This window comes from Halichoerus grypus, chromosome 9, assembly GCF_964656455.1.
Source record: "Halichoerus grypus chromosome 9, mHalGry1.hap1.1, whole genome shotgun sequence".
Lineage (NCBI taxonomy): Eukaryota > Metazoa > Chordata > Mammalia > Carnivora > Phocidae > Halichoerus > Halichoerus grypus.
In genome coordinates, this window is record NC_135720.1 from 98,586,378 (window position 1) to 98,605,782 (window position 19,405).

A 19,405-nucleotide genomic window follows, 5' to 3' on the forward strand; every position below is an offset into this window, starting at 1 on the left:
TGTTTCATATGAATATTCGGTTGGAATGACAGACCAACTGATCAATCTGTTAACCAGAAACCCAGGTTAAGAGGATAGTGCCTTTTCAACAAATGATTCTGGGACAACTGGAAAGCCACATGCAGAATTAATTTGGACCCCACCTTACACTATATACAAAAATTAACTCAAAATGGATCAAAGATTTAAAATAAAACTATAAAATCTTAGAAGAAAACTTAGGGGTAAAACTTTATGTCCTTGGATTTGGCAAAGGATTCTTAGACATGACATCAAAGGCATAAGCAGGGAAAAAAAAAAGGAAAAGGGGAAATTGTACTTCATCAAAATTTAAAACTTTTGTTCTTCAAAAAGCACCATTAAGAAAGTGAGAAGAAAACCCACAGAATGGGAGAAAATATTTACACATTGTATATCTGATAAGGGACTTGTATCCAGGATATATAAAGAACTTTTCTAACTCAATAATAAAAAGACAACCCAATTACAAAATGGACAAAGAATACGAACAAACATTTCTTCAAGAAGGATATACAAATAGCCAATAAGCACATGAAATAATGCTCGAAATCATTAGCCATCAGGGAAAAGTAAATCAAAACGACAATGACATACCTGACATACCACTTCACAGTCACTGGGTTGGCTAGAATCAAAAAGCCAGATAATAACAACTATCGGGGAGAATGTGGACAAGCCAGAACCCTCCTATACCACAGGCGGGAATGTAAAGTGTTTAAGCTCCTTTGGAAAACCATTCTGGCAGTTCCTTAAAAGACTGAACGTGAAGTTACCATATGACCCAGAAATTCTACTCTTAGATATATATCGAAAGAAAAATTAAGACATATGTTTACACAGAAACTTATACACAAATGTTTATAGTAGCATTATTTATAATAGCCCAAAGGTGGAAACAACCCAAATGTCCATCAAATAATGGAAGGATAAACAAATATGGTATATCCATGCAATGGAATATTATTTGGCCATAAGAAGAATGAACATATGCTACAATACAGATGAACTTTGAAAACATTATGCTAAGTGAAAGAAGCTAGTCGCAAAAAAATCACATATTATATGATTCCATTCATATGAAATGTCCATAACAGGGAAAGCTATACAGACAGAAAATAGGTAAGGGGCGCCTGGGTGGCTCAGTTGGTTAAGCGACTGCCTTCGGCTCAGGTCATGATCCTGGAGTCCCTGGATCGAGTCCCGCATCGGGCTCCCTGCTCAGCAAGGAGCCTGCTTCTCCCTCTGACCCTCTCCCCTCTCATGTGCTCTCTCTCTCTCATTCTCTCTGTCTCAAATAAATAAATAAAATCTTTAAAAAAAAAAAAAAAAAAAAAAAAAGAAAATAGGTTAGTGGTTGCCCAGGGCTTGGGGGAAGGGGCTGCAGTGTGGGGAGTGACGGTTAAAGTGTACCAGGTTACTTTTGAAAGTAATTAAAAAGTTCTAAAATTGACTGTAGTGATGGTTACACATATCTGAATATACTAAAAACCAGTGAATGGTATGCTTTAAATGGCTGAATTGTATGCATGTGCACTATTTCTCAATAAAGTTGTTTTTAAAACTATATCACAAGTTGACTCATCAAAAACCTTTAGAGTAATAGAAATGTATCTCTATGTGAAAGATCAATCTTCAATCCAACTCCACATTTTAGGTCTATAGCATGATTATATAAAACATGATTCTAATTTCTATCTTATATTCCTCGGTCCCTCTTCCAGTTCTTCCTAATGAACATCTCACAATGCAAGTAAGTTACAGAAGTTCTGTGTGATGTTTGCCAAAACCCTCTGAATGCTACAGTTCAGGTGTTCAGGTTTTTTTCACAAGTGACAGGTCTACACTGAATGTATGTTGAATAAATCTGGGTTAATTTCCTGTATTTTTATCAGTGGTACAGTACATAGGAGAGTAGATCCTTACACACAGAAAAATCAAGTCCAGAGTCAGAAGAAGGCAGAATGATTTTATTTTAGTGCTTAAGCTGGAATTACTCACTTAAAAATAATGAAAAAAGTTTCTGGGGTGAAAAAATGATAAACATAACCAACACTGAATGAAATGATTAATGACCTTCCTTTGCATAGAAACATACAGGCTGCCACAAAGATGAACTTCCAAGATAAATTTATTGTGTCAAAATGTACAGAGGTAGTATTTTTAGTTTTGTTTCATATGAATATTTGGTTGGAATGACATTGCCCAATTGATCAATTTGTTAACCAGAAACCCAGTTTAAGAGGATAGTGCCCACATGTTGCTTCTTTGAAGATTCCTTTTGGTTTCTCTGTCTGCACAGATGTTGTTGCCCATCAAATGTAGCACCCAGGCATTCTTTTGCAATTCCAAATGGGGTAGCACATTAGACCTTAAAGACCCACAGTGTCTCATGCTTCTTGGTGTTACTCAAGCCCGCTGCTGTCTGGTTCTAGGTGATCATTAGGTTTCTGCTTGACTTATGGCTTAAGCTCAATTCTACACGTAAGTTTAGAAGGCTTGGCCTGCAATCTTCTCTTGGTATAGCGAAGGGAAGGGGACACGTTCTCTCTCTCTCTTTTTTTTTTTTTACATTACTGTATCAGAAAGAGAAACATTGCTGAATAAGCTCAGCTTTAGACTTCTTTACATGTGATTTGAAAAAAATACATATTTTTGCAAAGCTGTCCCAGAATAGTTCATCTCTGTCGGGGTGAAGTTGAGGTCTAGATAAAGGTGATTATGGTAAGACCTGGTGTCCTTTGGTCACAAATTGCGACAACTGAGTCTGTTCCATAGAAAAATCCATTAACTTTTATTGACTATGCCTCCTATGGAGGCAAGCACATGAGCTGGAATCCTAACACTTTAACTTGGTAGCTGTGTAATATTAAGCAGATGACTCAACCTCTCTGAGCTCAGGGTACCCCCTGTAAAATGAGAGTAATAGTTGTACTGACTTCTTTGGGATGTTATGGAGATTAAGTGGATTAATTCATATAAAGCAACTTATATGAGTTAATTCACACAAATTCTGCCCTCAAACAACTTAAATTCAAATAAGGAAGAGAGAAAGCCAGACATAATTATAAACTCAAATCGCAATCTTACAAATCTATAGCCTTTAACTACAACTCATTTAAACTTTTCCTTAGAAGACAAAACATCAAACTCATAAAAGAAAAGATAAAAAAATTCAATTATATAAAATAAAAAATTTTGTGCGTGGCAAAAACTTCCATAAGAAAAGCCAAAAGAAAAAAAAAAATACTAACTGGGGAAAATACTTGTAACACATACTTCTTCAAAATGCAAGGGACTTACATAAATAAATAATAAATATGCCAACAACCCAATAGAAACAAATAGGGAAAATGCATTCACAGAGAATTCACAGAAAAAAAAGAACTACAAATGGCTCCTAAACATGAAACTATGCTCAAAGTCATTCCTAATCAGGGAAATGCAAATGTAAACTCTACCTCTCAAGGAGGAGGTGCATTTATGTGAACACTACTTGCCCACACTGCTGGTGAGAGCATAACTTAGTACAGCTTCCATGGAGGGAAGTTTGGCAATATCTAAAAAAAAAAAAAAAGGCATAAATGAACACACCATGAGACCCAGAAACCCTGCTTTGAGGAATTTATGCTGCAGATATGCTCGATATAATCTAGAATGATCAACATGAAAAGTTTTTCATTATAGCATTCCCTGCAGCATCAAAATATTGGGGGGGGGCATCCTAAATAAGGTATGGTTAATATATTAAGAATATAATAATATAATAATACAGTAATATACACTGCAATATTGTGAAGGTATAAAAATGAAGGACCTCTTCATGTACTAAAATGGGAATGATCTACAAGATCCAAAAATAATTATAATAACAATAACAAGAGCTAGCAACACTGGATGATTACCATGTGACAGAAATTGTGCTGTTTTATGTGCATGGTGATTTACCCACAACAACCCTATAAGATACAAACTATCTCATTTCCCACAACAGAGAGGTTAACAAACTTGTCTGAGATCACTCAGCTAATATTTGAGCAGAGCCAAAATTTCAAGTCAGTCAGTCTAGCTCCAGTCTTTCCTTTTTTTTTTTTTTAAAGGTTTTGTTTATTTATTTGAGAGAGAGAGAGAGAGCACAAGCAGGGGGAGTGGCAGAGGGAGAGGGAGAAGCAGGTTCCCCACTGAGCAGGGAGCCCTATGCGGGGCTCAATCCGAGGATCCTGGGATCATGACCTGAGCCAAAGGCAGACGCTTAGCCAACTGAGCCACCCAGGCACCCCCAGTCTTTGCTTTTAAAAGAAGTGTATTAGGGCGCTGGGTGGCTCAGTCGTTAAGCGTCTGCCTTCGGCTCAGGTCATGATCCCAGGGTCCTGGGATCGAGCCCCTCATTGGGCTCCCTGCTCGCTGGGAGGCCTGCTTCTCCCTCTCCCACTCCCCTTGCTTGTGTTCCTGCTGTCACTATCTCTCTGTCAAATAAATAAATAAAATCTTTTTAAAAAAAGAAGTATATTACACTGCTTTTCCAACAACAACAAAAAAGCAAGATGCAGAATAATATAATTTTCTACGGTTCATATTATTTAAATGCATAAAAATGACATCGGATGCACACACATATACACATATGCCATATATTTCCTTATTATATAAACTATTACTGGAAAAACATATGAGAAACTGATATCATTGATTGCCTGATGAAGGAAACCAAGTGTTGAAAAGACAGGAAGATGGGAGTGGGGGGTACTTTTCATCATATACCCTTTTATGCCATTTCCATTTTGAAACATTTTGAGAAAATAATACAATTTAAAACAAACAGTTTTTCTTTTACTTAACTCTGTGATATGGTATAGCCTACATCTCAGAGATATCACCTCTTTTAGCCTGGTTTTAACCTTGCTTCATCTTACTTGAGTTTTGGACTAGGCTTTATCTGACTCATTAGCAGGAAACCTGTATACATACAAAGTAAGATATGTCCATAATGGGCAGGAGGTGAGGGCACTATCGTCCTGAGATGTGGAGAAGAGGCAATGTCCAGAATTGGGGAAACAGTGCTGTCTGAATGTGTCCTTACCTGAGACAAAGCTCCAACCAGCTTCTCCTAACTCAGCAAGCGCCGAAGTCTAGGAAAGCACTGAGCTTAGAGGACCTAAGGTAGTGTGTTTGTCTATCCTAATATTCCTTCTAAGTCATAATGTGCATGCGTGCACACACACACACACACACACACCAGCCATAAATGGCCACTTTTCTGACTTCTTCCTAGAATTTACCACCCAGAAATACATGACCACATGAAGTACATGAGCGGAATTCATCACATCTAGGCACAACAAAGGCATCTCAGATCATTAGTAGACTGAATGGGACCATTCTGAGCTCAAGATTTCACTATTACTATCCAAACACTGGTTGGAATCATTAAAACAAAATTTGGTTAACCTAAGATTTTCAAATACCAGATACTGAGCATCCATTATTTTGCCTCACACTACAAGAATGATGGCCATATGAGCCATGAGAGACTATGGACTCTGAGAAACAAACTGAGGGTTCTACAGGGGAGGGGGATGGGGGATGGGTTAGCCTGGTGATGGGTATTAAAGAGGGCACGTTCTGGGCACCTGGGTGGCTCAGTTGGTTAAGCGACTGCCTTCAGCTCAGGTCATGATCCCGGAATCCCGGGATCGAGTCCCACATCGGGCTCCCGGCTCAGCGGGGAGCCTGCTTCTCCCTCTGACCCTATCCCCTCTCATGCTGTTTCTCTCTCTCTCTCTCTCTCTCTCAAATAAATAAATAAATAAATAAAATCTTTAAAAAAAAATAAAGAGGGCACGTATTGAATGGAGAACTGGGTGTTATACACAAACAATGAATCATGGAACACTACATCAAAAACTAATGATGCAATGTATGGTGATTAACATAACATAATAAAAATAATAATAATAAACAAATAAAAAAAAGAATGATGATCATATTTTCCAAAGTAAATTGGATCACATGGTTTGATTTTTTTTTGTTTGCTTAATTGTTTGTTTTTAGCTGCGCCATTTGTTTATCTATTTATTTATTTGCTAACAAAGGCATAAAATTCAGTTACATTCATTCATCTATTCATTTAAATATATTTACTGATTGCCCAGTATATGCCAAGGGCTATTCTGGTGTCGAACAGGTCAGAGTCTCTGCCCTTAGAGAAAGCAAATTTTAATGGAGAAGATAGATAATAGTGAAGGAGAGTCAGGGGTGGGGGAGACACTATTCTGGGTTGAATGGTCAGAGACAGCCTCTCTGAGGAGAAGACATTTGGGCTGACAGCTGACTGAAGTGGAGGAGGGAGGCATTCTGGCCAGAAAGAACAGCCAATAAAGGCTGGAGTGTGAAATCAGTTTGATGGGCTCAGGTACCAGCAAGAAGCCCTACAGGTAGAGTGCAGAGGCCAGGACAGAGATAAGTTAGAAGAGGAAGGCAGGGAGCAGAGTTGGAAGGACTGGAGATGCCAAATATCCCAAATACGATGAGAAATCACTGAAGGTTTTGAGCAGGCAATCTACTTACACTTCTGAGGATCATTCTAGCAATAGGCCACAAGCATGCAAAAGTAGAAGGGGGAAATCTAGGAGGAGGCTATTTCAGTAGGTGAGACAAGAAATGACGATGGCCTGGACTAAGGTGAGAGCAGATGTTGGAATGAACACAGCCAGATCCGGGACATATTTCAAAAGTAGACTCTCTCTAGAATGTGCGGTGAAGTGTGAGGGAAGACTAGCAATCAAAGATGGCTGCTCTGTTTTTGACCTGAACACGTGAATGAGTATTTGTACCCTTTACTGGGATTGGTGAGTTTAGTTGGAAAGCAGGTTGGGACAGTGGGATTAGAAGAGAGTTCTTCTGTATTGGGTATGTTAAGTTTGAGATGCTTTCTAAACACAGGTAGAGGGGTGCCTGGGTGGCTCAGTTGGTTAAGAGTCCAGCTCTTGATTTCGGCTCAGGTCATGATCTCAGGGTTGTGGGATCCAGCCCAGCGTCGGTCTCCATGCTCAGCATGGAGTCTGCTTGTCCCTCTCCCTCTGCTCTTCCCCATGCTTGAGCTCTCTCTCTCTTTCCCTCAAATAAGTAAATAAAAAAAATTCAAACACACAGGTAATTAAGCAGGCAGGTAAACAGAAAACTCTGGAGCTTAGGGGGCAGACAGGGCTAGGAGGTAAATTATGGATTATATGTCACATTGCCTCTATTGAAAAGAATAGTTACATAAAATCAGCACATCCCTTCAAAAAATCTAAGAAGTACAGCTGAAGCACAGCTAATCAGACTTCAAGCACCGGGAAGGCCAGAAATGGTAATGTGCTTACCTTTGTGGTTGCAGAAAATTTTGTTAATGAATAAACAAAATCACCCAGGCTAAGAGTACATTTTCTCAACTAAGACTGGTCAGGATCAAACCCCAGCTTCACCAGTTGTGAGCTATGGAGTTTTGTTATTTAAAATCACTGTGCTTCAACATTACATATATAAACATAATATGGGGCAAATGTATATGACTTTTTACCAGGCCAGTTCCTGTGCCAGACTCAGAGATAAATAGTAGTGAGCAAAATCCATGTGGTCCTTGCCTCCAAGAGCTTAAAATCTAAGGGGTTGAAATGAAAAACCACAATGATTTTTCCCTGGGTTTGGTGAGGATTAGATGAAATGATGTGTTTAAGAGCTTAGCACCGTGCCGACACTAAACATGCACTTTGTAAGTGTTAGTTTCTGTGCTTGTAAGTTGTTACTATTATGAATAAATCATAAGGAATATCTAAGTTGTGTGTTGATAATTAGCAACAAATGAACCCACTTGTAATTTAGTAAGACAATGAAAATATAAAATGTGACGATATTCAACTAATTTAATAATTGGGAAAACACAAACTGAAAAGAGGAAGGAATACACTTTTTTTCTTTTCTCTTACCAGCATATCCTTTTGGGGGCATCCTCTGTGGAGGAGAGGAAATAGTCACTTTTATCCACTGGTAGTCGGTATGTGCATGGGTACAAACAACTTTTCTGGAGTGCAGATGTATATTTATTTTTTAATATATAATTCATGTGTGTATGATTTGAAATGTGCATTCTTTTTGACGGAATAATTCCACTTCTAAGACTATTTCTTCAAGAAATAATTAAAATAGATCCTGAGGATAAATATGGGAGATCATATACCCCACATACTGTAAGCTCCATGGGGGGAAAGACCATGTCTGATCTCTCCACAGCTGGATCCCCAGTGTCTAGCATAGCAGTTGGCACAGAGTAGGCACGCAATAATATTTATTTAATGAATGAATGAACAAATAAACAAGTATGCAAAGGTTTATACGTGAGGATGTTCACTTCAGTGTCTTTATAATTGTGATCAATGGGAATCTTCAATGTCCATTTGCAGAAGATTGCTTAAAGCTGTCTATTCCACTTAAAATAGAATCCATGCTCCTTCCCATCATCTGTAAAAGTTCTATGCCCTGACTCCAAGACCATGCTCAGATCTCATCTCCCACTCTTTTCTTCTTGCTTAATTCCATTCCCAACACACTGTCCTTGCTATTCCTCAAACAAGGCATGCATGATCTCACCTCATAGCCTTACAACTTGCCATTTCTTCCATTTGATATGCACATGGATTCTCCTGGTCTCAGCTCAATATCAACTGCTCAAGAGGACCGGCCATCCCATCAAAAACAGTAATTCCAACCCCTTCACCCTGCCCCTTTACTTTGCCAGATTTTTTTTCTTTACTCCTAGAGCAATACCTGGTCAGAATCATTGAAACTGTTAAAGGAATGATATAATGTCTAAAAAAATAATAAGGCCTTGTTACTCATAATATGAACATGCACGAAAATGCCAGAGAAGCATCTTATCTCTTAGTGAGGCTGGAAACATTTCTCAATGTAAACTCACCTGGGAGTAGAGACAGGCCTTTCAGGTTAAAAAAGAAATGGCTAGGACCTAATGATGTGTGGGTAATTGGCCTGCAGAAGCACTCTGTTTTGTATCTTTTTTTAGCTACAGACACAGGAAAATAAATGATAGAACATTTCTTTTTATGCTGAAGGATAGCTCTGTAGATAAACACACAGAACCCCACATACAAATAACTTGTCTATTTTTTTAAAAAAATAAATGCATGTTAACTAAATATAGTAGAAACAATGAAAAATATGAAGAAATTAATATTTGATAGGAAACAGGATATGTCAAGCCACCTTTGAATTCATGGTTTCTAGATAAGCACCAGCAAGACCTCAAGCCAAGTGGGCTTCATTTACACTATTTACCTTCTTCTTCAATTAAGAGGAGAGAAGTGATTTAAAATATGAATTCCAGGCAATCTCTTTCTTCATAAATATTAAAATACCAGCAATGTTGGAATAATTAAGGCTGAACTAAAACACAAATGGTTTTCAAGTTGTGGTTCTTCCAGTTGGAAAATCTTGATTTCCCTTATCAGCTCAGAAGAGCATCCTTGCAGAAAATGGGTCCAAATTACTACAGTAATGTCCCCAGTATAAACAGAAAATCAAGTTCATACCAGAGCTTCAGTGTCACCCTCTTAAAGAAAAATAAGTATGTTCTTGTAAGCCCTGAGCTCACAAGTAATCATATAACTAATGCTAAATAAACCAGTCTTCAAGTGGAGTAATCATATGGTTAAACTTTCCTTTTTTTCCTGATTGCTTTTACATTCAAATTAAATGAAAATCCCACTTGGGAGCTCCAGCCAAAGGTTCCCACCTTGAAGGCTTTTAAAAGAACTTAAAAGAGACCATGAGTCAGAGCCTCATTCCCCACCCTGGGCAAGCTCCAACTGGGGTCAGAGGAGGTGACCTGCAGGCTTCCCGCCTGCACCGTCTTCAGCTCTCAGAGGATAGGCCCTAAGTAATGACGCCTGGCAAACACGGCGCGAGCACGCACACGCGTGTGCACGTTTTCACACACACACACACACACACACACACACACTTCTTGCAAGCCACTAGATGCACCTCCCTCTCCTCCTTTGAAGTCCAAACTATTTTGGGTTTTTGCAGAGAGCACCACCTCCTTCTTGTGAGCATGAGAAAGTACTGGAACGCTTGGAAAACCAGAGAAAGGGACTTTCAGACACAAACCACAGCTAAGGAACGGGGAGAAGACTGGGATGGATCAGAACTGGGGTGATTCCCGTCATAATATATATTGCTTTCGTTATGATAATAAACCATTCCAGGAAGTAAGTTGCGAGGCAGAGAAAAGGAGAAGAAACTGTCTCCCCCCCTCCCTCTCCGGAGAGAAGCAGCATCTCCTTGCAGAACGACGACCCTGAGGATACAGCAGTTGTCTTCAAATCTGTGACCATAAAAAATCATTATCTCTGTGAAATACAGCAATTTGGGAGATAATCAAACGGTGACCAGGGGGCAGAGCTGCCAATCTGAAGGATTATGCTCCCGCGCGCCCGCCTGCGCCTGACCTTCCTGGGAGCCAGCTGTCGGCGCCGTGAAGACGCCCCATCCACTCCGGGCACATTCATTAGGCTGCCTTCGGTGCATGAGCCATTTGCATAACACCCCGGCTTTCTTAATTAGTACTTCATTTCTCCCTTGACTTATTTTGTGGCTAAGTTCACTGTCCCCGCTCCTTGATCCTCTCTTCCCTTGCTGAAATATATGAAGGAAGAGACGAGGTGGGCCGGGAGGGTGAGAAGGAGAAACGAATCGGACTTGCAAATGAAGGCACTGGTAATTAGTCTATTAATATTTTCAGATTTGTGCGAGGTTTCTTCGTGGAAAAACTAGGAAGAGAGATTGCTCGGGGAGAAATTTATCCTCGAAACTTCTAATTCCAGTCCCCGCCAGTGGGCTGTGGGAGAGATAGGCGGTGCAAGCACATTTGCCCTCTTCTCTGCCCCCTTACTTAGGATACACCCTCTCAGGGGGATGCTGAGTCGCTGGTGTTGGATTTTCAGAATTAATATTAATTCCATCAGAGGGAGGGATCATGTCTGTCCACTCATTGTGGAGCTGGTCTCATATTCTAATGGGGATTTGGGCAAATGTTGTCCTAGCAGCTCCATGCATTTCCAATTTCTTACTCTGAACTCTCTTGCTGGGTGATTCTAATGCGAGTGAAATGAAAAGAAGAGCAAATATACTCAACATGTGATTGTTATAGTTCTTTGGGATGGGTAATTCAGATCCAAACAAAACCAAAGGACTCTTCCCTTAAAGCTACCGTTTATTTTGCCCCATCTGAGGAGTGGAAATGCCTCACCTTCCCCGCGTGACAGCTACAGCCTGTGAGATTAGGAAATCTCCAATTCTGCTCATGAAGAGAAGGATAGTGTGGGCCCGGGGCACATCTGATGGCTTCCTAGAATAAAACAGAAAATGACCTTTATTAAAAGCCACAATAAGCGATACTCAGTCCTGAGATGTATGGACGACATCAAGAGAAATAAAGAATTATTTCTAAAAAGTCTCACTCACTTCCTTATCTACTTAAAGATATAGAACCTACTTCTATATCTCACTTATACCTATATTTCTTTAAATATTTCAACTCTATAAAGTAAAACATTCTATTTGCACTACAATACCCACAGGAATTTTTTTCAACCAAATATTTAATATATCTTGATCCTTACTGAAAGTATAATGTTGGACGGAGTAGACTCAGAAGGTAAGAAGAAAGAATAAATCCTCTTAAAGTTGCAGTCTAATGGAGGAGAGAAGACACATTCATAATCGGAATGATAACTATTCCATGGCAATAAATAAGTTAACATCACGAATGAAGAAGGTGTCCTGGCCCGAGGGTTTGTAGACTTACTGGAGATGGTAAGTCATCTGTTGGTTGCTCCTGTCATGTGAGTCCCGGGGTCATTAAGTAGAATATATTTTTGACCACATCCTGTCTCTGCACATGTAGGTAGCAAAACACTTCCTTTCTATGTCCCAAGTTCCTCATCAATATACAGATAAATCCAATATACTACCAATAGTTGTTAAAGGATTTACCTGATGCTTCTCAATACCAATAAAAAGATTAATTGGTGAGTGTCACCTGAGATAGATTACTCACAATTTTATTCTTTATTCCCATGGTTGAGAAAGATCCAAATGAAAAGCTGAAACCTAAACACAAGAATCTTTAAGTATGACTGCCTAAGGGAAAAAAGGTCTTTAAGGCAGACTTATTGTTTCAGTGATTCAAAAAAATAGTGATAATAGCCAACTACATTTCTATGGCATTTGTGCTCAACATGTTAATGTAAGTCATGATCACTTTGAAAATTCTTAACCTCACTTCTTTAAATATGGCTTGATTTTCCTCCTTCAGTGGGTTCTACGTAACTACGCCAAACATAAAGTTTATAGCTTCAATGCAAACAGTATCTTAACAATACAGAGGGAGGGAGTGTTTTAAAAAATCTCTTGTAACCCCAAACCAGCTGAATCTATTTTGCTATAACTATTAAGCACACACACACATACATACAAATAGAAATAAATAAACAAAATAAAAAGAGACTTTGAACATTAATTCAAGAAAGGAAACATTTTGACTCCAAACCACTATTTTGGAGAATGCTATAAGCAGTCCAAGTTTTTAAAAAGGAACTTATACCTTAAAAAAAAAAAAAAAAAAACAAGACACTGATACACATTCAGAATTTTCCTTTCCAGACCACTTTTCTTAAAAAGTAAAATTTATAAATTACAATTATGGGGACAATATATATTTTCCATTACATAGACATATATACTTGTATTGAGAATAAACACATTTATACATGAAACAATATGCAAATGATAATTTTTATGACTAACAGATTCTCTTTAATATGTAATCATGCACACATGCATAATTTATAAGTAACATATACCTATTCATATTTCCAAATGCATTTCCTTTTTATTATTTCTTATTCATTCTTTATTTTCAACTGAATCAAATCATTCTTTCACCAGGGACTCTTTCCTCTCTCTTGTAAAAAAAAAAAAAAAAAAAAGAAAAAAAAAGTGAATGTAGTAATTGAATTCCTACAATTAAAACTCTGTAAGAATTCCATCCGCAAAGTTAAAAACACACAGGGCAAAGGAGAGGCCAAGAAGTTATGTTGGCAGCAATATATATTACTCATGAGCAATAAGAGGGGGTAAAATAGTATGTTGAAGCGATCGTTTGAAATGTTAAGCTTTGAAATATTTGCCCATAATGTTATTTTAACATAGTTGGTTGCACTGAATGGATGTGGGTCTCTGTCCCAAGTGATACTTCTGTGAACATAAAGTGTCTGCAGGTGTTTGCCTCCAGGTAGGTCACTGAAAGACAATGCAAATGAGGACAATTTCCCCAGTAGCAGCAACCATAGAAATTAACAAGCAGAAACCTGGTAGACACTGCCATCCTTCTCTATAGGAAGATATGTTTCCGGGCATTTTAAAATTTGCCCTCCATTAACTCCTGGATTACCCCATCCTTCATGTGTGCCACCAGGTCATAAGCAAGGAAAGCGAATATAAGAAATTCTCAATTATCCACTTATAGAATATGCACTTTATATTTTGTGCAGGGCATATGTAATATCCCACACTGGCCACAGGCTGCTGTAAGTCTTGTGTATGTTTCTACAGCACACTCCCCTCCATCAATTGGCCAGCATTTGGGGAAATAATTTTAGTACAAGCTTAAAATGGGCAAACCTCTGCCCCTTCCCCACAAAAGTCATATACTATATTTCTAGTTTAAAAATAATGTTTTTGTAGCAAATCTTGTTTTAGATTAATACTACATATACTAGTTCACTCTAACCATTTTGTTAGTACAGATCATTGAGAAGAGGTAAAAAAAAAAAAAAAAGAAAAGAATTTCTATAATGAGTCAAGCTTTTTTATTTGTGTTACTCATTTAATTTTCTTCAAGATTCCATGAGATAGGTATTAATGTCCCCATTTCACAGATGAGGAAACTGAGGCATACATGAATTGAATAACTGCTTGAATATCACAGCTAGAAAACAATGATGTCAGCATTTGATGCCAGGTCGGTCTGACTCTAATGCACTTGATTTTTTCCACAATAAAACATTGCTTTGGCCTTCTATGTACAAGCAACGTTTGCAAATGGTTTGGGTAATTGCATAATGAACAGTATCTACAAAAAGGAAGCACTCATAGCGCAGGGAAACTCATCTAATGAAACAGCTCACATATGTATATAACATATCTAATAAAATCACTCAAATTTAACAACTACCTAGAATGATAGGACATGCATGCTAGTCAAGTCGGGCCAATGCAGACAGAACAGAAGAGATGCCCTCCTGAAAATGTTTCTAGCATTCTGACCAAGACTTTTCACACATTTCCTTGTAACTTATGCCATCACTGGTAATAAAATAGGAACTTGAATTCTACAACACCGAGGCAATGAAATGTCCTGCTACAGGACTGCATAGCAACCAGATGTCCACAGTGGAAGGTCTGGGAAAGACAATTAAATACAGTACTTTCCCTCCAGGGCAATATTGATCAAAGGACTAACACATATACATGTTTCATCATTCAAATGCTAATGAATCTATAAACCTCATTATTTCTTATCTATCTTTTGAGTTTCCACAGCAGTTTTTGGTGACATACCATATTTATGCCAGTAATGTTTGCACTTTTTATATGCATTTTCTGAGCCCAACGACAGACAGGAAACAATGAGCCAAGAAAAAACATTATACAAATATAATCTCATGGCATGCATTACTTGCAGACTGACAATAGATACAAACTTTTCAACTCTCTCTGCTTGCAGTGTAACTTGTGTCAAAGGAGGATTATTACTAGGTAGAACAACAACAACAAGACATTTACTAAGTGAGACACCAGAAAACATTTGCTATGTGAATTCTGAAACTCTTGGAAGGTAGACACTATGAAAGGTTACTATGTGTTTTCACACATATTGCACAGATCCGGATCTCCCGACAAGGGTCAGAGGGCTCAGCAAGAACTAATTAGCTGAGAAATCAGAGACAAAATACTCCTTTTCTTTCCTACTGGATATCCTTTTCTTTCTTTATTACACTTCTTAATGTACTTTTTTTGTTGTCATTGTCATTGTTCATCTGGTTTTAGAGAGCGCAGTGATATACTGGAAACACCATGACATGTGGAGTCAAAAAGATCTGGGTTCAAACTTGTCCTGCTACTTATTTGCAAGATGACCTTGAGCAACTTAATTCATCTCTCTGAGCCTGGGTGTTTTCACCTGTAAAATGAGGATAATAATTATTATTGCTAGGTATGTGACCTAATATAATTTACTCAACATTTCTGAGATTGGGCTTTTCTATGTAAAATGAGATTAATATCTACTTTATAGGGTGTGCCGAGGATTAAATGTCATAATAGCTCCGCATACCTAGCACAGTACCAAGTGCCCAGTAGGTTCTAAGTAAATCAGTGTCGGTAATTTATGCTAGAAATCCATGCTCCTGGCAGAATATTTATAAAATAATACCAACAGTCAGAGATAATCTTTGCATATTTTGGTGCACTATCTTCCATTCTTTTTTTCTATATATGTATTTTTGTATGTAATTGAAATTATATTTATCCATAGTTTCATAGTTGCTATAACAATTTATTATGTAATGAACATTTGCCTCTATAAAGTAAATTCTTTATAATCATTATATCAGTAGCAGCATAATATCACATTTTGGGGTATAATACAATTTGTCTAGTTAAATTATGATTTTGTTATGATACATATTATACTCTATCATTAGCCACATTTCTGAATATTTCTGTTTAGTTCTATTTATTAAAGTGCTTATCTGTAGCCTTGTTTCACAAGATACATTGAGTTGGAGAAGTTTGGGGAAGGAAATATAAAGAAGGATTAATTTCCCCAGCAGCAATGAAAGAAAGGTAAAGAAAACACAATATTGGTACAGTGAAATGTAAGGAAGGAAAGGGAAACTAGAAAAATGCGACAAAGAGACCTCTTTTTTGAAAGCCTTACAGTTTGACAAATGTATAATTAAAAAAACAAGTACTGACTGGAGAATTTCTGATGGTCCACAGAGTCCCTATATATTAAGAAAAAATTCCTTAGGACAGACCTGCAAGCCATGGCATCAGTAGCTTGAATGCTATTATTCTGCACACATTCAAGGCGGGTCTAGAGAACATTAGAAGTTCACAGATCTGAAAACTAGGTATGGCTCTAAAATCCTTCAGAAGTGCAGGAGAGACCTGTCATTGATGTCCCCACTTCTTTTTTTTTTTTTTTAATTCTACCCTAAAACCACTAACAAGCTTTTCTTGCAGAATTAAGTGTTAAAAAACCCCAAAGGGGTTTATAAATCAGCTAGATTCCCCTATACAAAATGTGTATGTATTAAAATGTAAAACAAAACACGTGCTGAAATTACATTTAGTTGGAGAATGTGAAGGACAATAACCAACTGCCATGCCTCTGTTCCCCTTGATAAAAGAGGCCTCTGATTTCTTTTTTTTTAAACCAAATATTTTCTTTCTCTTTTTTTAAAAGGTTTTATTTTCATTTATTTGACAGAGAAACAGCACAAGCACAAGCGGGGGGAGGGCAGAGTGAGAGGGAGAAGCAGGCTTCCCGCTGAGCAGGGAGCCCAATGCGGGGCTCGATCCAGGCAGATGGTTAACTGACTGAGCCACCCAGGCGCCCCAGGCCTCTGATTTCTAAATGCAAATTGAGTAACAGTTCAAAAATAAAGTAAAAGTAAAGTAAAAGAAAATGGATAAGTAGAGCCAAGGAGCTTGGATCACAAGTTGCAAACTGTTTAAGTCATCCTTGGAGTGGAAAAGCATTTCTACGGACTCAGACTTGGGACCAGGGTCATGTAATTGGCCATGTTCGGGGCTAGGCAGTACACCGCATCTGTTTTCTCGGGTGCTGTAAGAGCAAGGACTTTGACCAATCTGTGTATTTGAAGAGAAATGTAATCTACTTCTCTCAGTCTTTTGTGCTTAGTCCACAAAAGGTGCTGAGGAGAGCTTTTCCACATCCAACAAGTTTCATCCATATAAGAAACCAGGTATATTTTCCTTCTCCTCCAGTCTTTCCTGCTCATACAACCCACCTTACTGGCCCTGGGGTTTTATTAAAACAAAATTACCATAGTGCCTGGCGTGGGACTAATTTTTTATCCTATCGATCTTTGTATCTGGTGGTTGCCATTGTAGCAGTAAACTTCTGTTTACTGGAAGTCCCCTGGGCATGTGGCTTGATACCAGCCACTTGGGGAGGAGAGTGGAGACATACCTCCCACTTGGACCACATGCTTTCAGAGCTTCCAATCTGACAAAGACCAAGTACAACAGGATGCCCAAAGGAAAGTACAAAAGAACAAGAATGGAAACATTTCACTTCTATCTGTATCTGCAGAGATATCTCTAGCTTTAAAGATAGGATTTAATATAAATAGCATATATGTTTATATAAGGAGTCATGGAGTATGACTCAACCCAAATAAATCCATGTGAAAATTTATGTTATAAAGCAATGTTCTTTTCTATTTATAACAGCTTACCCCTAGCTAGCCCAAATCCTAAACTTACAGGATATAAGGAGGTTGCACAATCAGCAGTGATTACAAAGGCTAGCTCAAGTAGACCATTATCTCACGAAGTCTGTACCTGGGCCATATTTTTCGAAAGCCCCAAATTTCCTATTTCTGTGTATCTTGACAGTTGTGCCTTCCATTGTCGAATGCATGAGAATTGTTTCTGTTTCTTGTCAGACTCACAATCTTGTTCTATGACCGAACTTGAAAGTTTCACTGATAAAGAAAAAATACATTTACATCTAAGAATGTATCTGATACTAGTGTAAAGCTGAAATCAACTTGCTCCATGTATTAAATTCTCCTAGAACGAAGCATCTAGTGCACCTTTTGATAGAACATCCCTCCCCTTTCGCCTTGCACACCTTCTGCCACTGCGTCATTCCAGCGTTTCCACCCACTACATCCTCTTTGTCCTTGTTTACTAATGCACCTATCATCAACTTTTTTGTTATAAATTATCTTCTAAAACTAAACTGGGGCAACCAATCTCATTTTCAGCAAAAGACCTGAGGCTGAGAAAAGAGTATAGTCCCAGAAGTGAAATAGCAGGGTTTTATTTACTATTGTCTTCAGTCTATCCATCCTTTTTTTTTTTATTGGCATTGCAATGACATTTGGGGAAAACTGTATTGAGAATTCTCTAATGTATCTGTTTAAAGGCTCAAAATTAAACAGCTACTATTAATTTCATCAATACAGATGAATACTGGACACAATGATACTACTGATTTCCATAATTGAGAGAAGAGTAGGAGTTAAAAAAAAATCCTCTTGTAAGGGAAAAAGGAAGAAAACTGTCTCAGACAGGGTAGAATTGTAATCTAAAAGCAAGAGAATTATTTAGATATATATTCTATTCAAGTTTAGAGAGTTGAATGAATGGAAATGGAAGAGAAGCAGGGAGGAAGAAGCCAAGAGGGAGAGAGGATGGGGAAAAGGAAAGACGGAGCGTAGGAACAATTTGTTGTGATTTTCAAATATGGGGATCTTTTTATTATGTGATATTTCTCAGTGGTATATATCAAACTTTGTGGTCAGCTTTCAAGACTAACACACTTTAAGAATATCTATAAATTAACAAATTTGCATAGATTGGTTTTTCACCGTTTTCTGCTTGGGGCCCCTGCATTTCCTTTATGCGTTTAGCACTGTGCTCTGCCATGCCTACAGAAGACACTCCACTCTGGAGTCTCATTAAGGGACAGGCTGACTAGATGACCTTCGTTTCAACAAGTCACTCATTCACTGGGTCTCTCTATGCACACATATCCTGTTACAGATGTACTCTGAGCACATTCTAGAGTGATTAAATCATTTTAAACTTACTGGCTTCTGTAAAATATGGTTATTTCTCTCCAAGAGTTTGAAATCATCATTCATTTAAAAAGAAATGCTGATTATCAAACCAAACCAGAACAGAAGTGACAAAGCAAAGATTAAACAACCGTGGGCATTCACCAATGATTTCCAGAATACAAATGATCATGTAAGATATAGTTTATTGTACTAAGCCACTTTTATCCAAATTTATCAAGTGTTCATTTTAATAACTTTCACTGCCTTACTTCCACCATTTATATTTAAATGCAAATCTTATTTTGTGATTCTACTAAAGATCTTATATAGAACCAAGGGAAATTACTATACAAATGCCATTACCTAGAAGTTTGAAATCCTAAGACTACAAAAGGGTTAATTAATTACATTATCTGTAGCATTACCCCGGCTACATTCTGCCT